Genomic DNA, 1659 nt, shown 5'->3' with positions numbered 1-1659 from the left:
CACCTAAGTGATTACTTTATTGTGCAGCAGAAATTTCATAGTATTAAATTTTAAAAATCATGACTTTAATTTTTGAAAACATATAGCTTTGTAGTTACGATAAAAATATTTTATAGTCCGACAAAACCAACCAAAATGAGAATTAAAGTCTAAAATAGTTTACAGTCCAAAAAGTCTGAAAAATTCAGAATAATTTAAAAAAAAACATAAATCGTCTTATTTATTTAACTAGAGAAACAATTCGAGCTCTCGTGCACCGCTTGATTCTAAGTTTGTTTATTACCTGAGAAGTCAGAAAAACTGGGTGAGCTTATAAAGTTTAGTGTGTAACTCAGCCCGTACACAAATAGAACAGATGTTAACTTCACCCAGAAGTAAAAAATCGAATAGAATACACTGCATGATATACCATGTATTGCAACATAATAATAAGATCAGATATAAATGGCATGGCATATCATGCGATGTAACACTTATTACATAATAGATACATATCCTACCCCCATCCACTACACACTATCTCTGTCCATCATTACATACCAAATAGGGTAATAAACACCCATCCAACCCTATACACTAATAAGTGAGTGTATGTCACTATATAGAATAGTGCAGTCAAAGCTGCCAGACAATAATGCAATAATCCGTCAGAATTAGATAAGTGTGGTTAAGCCACCAGAACAGATATGTGGTTAAAACCACTAGATAAAGTAGATCATTAAACTACCCACACTTCTTCCATCACATCATAAACCTACCCCAATGTACATGCAATCACTATCCATATCTCTAGATACACACAAATCATACATGCTTTACACATTAGAACATGCTAACATGCTTTCAAAAGTTACAAATATAGAAACAGAATATCAAATTTTGTATATATAAGCTATACGTATCACATAACAGACCCAACTGGGTGATTAACCTTGAATTGCACATAATATATAACCCTAACTAAAATTTACAGAAAATGGGCCCCCACGACCATGTAGCCCACATTGCCTATCTGGCTGAGCCTGTGTGGCCCACACGGTTTGACACATGACTGTGTGGCTCACAAATTCTGGCACACGACTGTGTGGCATTGACAGTTGATTTTACGGCTTTACGTCGTTCACTTATTTTTGGGATTATCGTTACACACCTGATCATTTTTCGATGCCAATGCAACAACAACAATACCAACACCTAAAAATGACATTCAAAATGAACTATTTAGCAAATGTCATACTAAATCCGACCACTAAATTGGTCGTAATGCTAAACATTCGAATTGATTTTTTTAACACTAAAATTTAGACTTAACAAGGCATCGATCATTTACCCAAACAGAAGAGGAATTTCGTAACGCTTCTAATTTTTCGGAAGACTAGCCGCTTCTAATTCTTTACCTAAATCACATATTTCCAACCATTCAAACTAATATCGCCTAAAATAAGAATTCATATCCAAGCATATGAAAAACAACTCATTTTCAGAATACAAGTCTTAAATCAACATCCTTACCACTCACAGCCAGCAATCAAGAATGAAAAGGACGTTGGCACAAAACAACTCAACAGTAGAAGAAACGAAAAGAAAAGAACCGACAAGAGGGCAGAACAATATGCGACTGTGACACAGTGGCAAAAAACATCTTCAAAGAGAAAGAAA

This window comes from Gossypium arboreum, chromosome 8 (genome assembly GCF_025698485.1).
Source record: "Gossypium arboreum isolate Shixiya-1 chromosome 8, ASM2569848v2, whole genome shotgun sequence".
In the NCBI taxonomy this organism is placed as follows: domain Eukaryota; kingdom Viridiplantae; phylum Streptophyta; class Magnoliopsida; order Malvales; family Malvaceae; genus Gossypium; species Gossypium arboreum.
The sequence above is the reverse complement of the archived record's forward strand: the minus strand, read 5'-3'. Positions refer to the sequence as shown.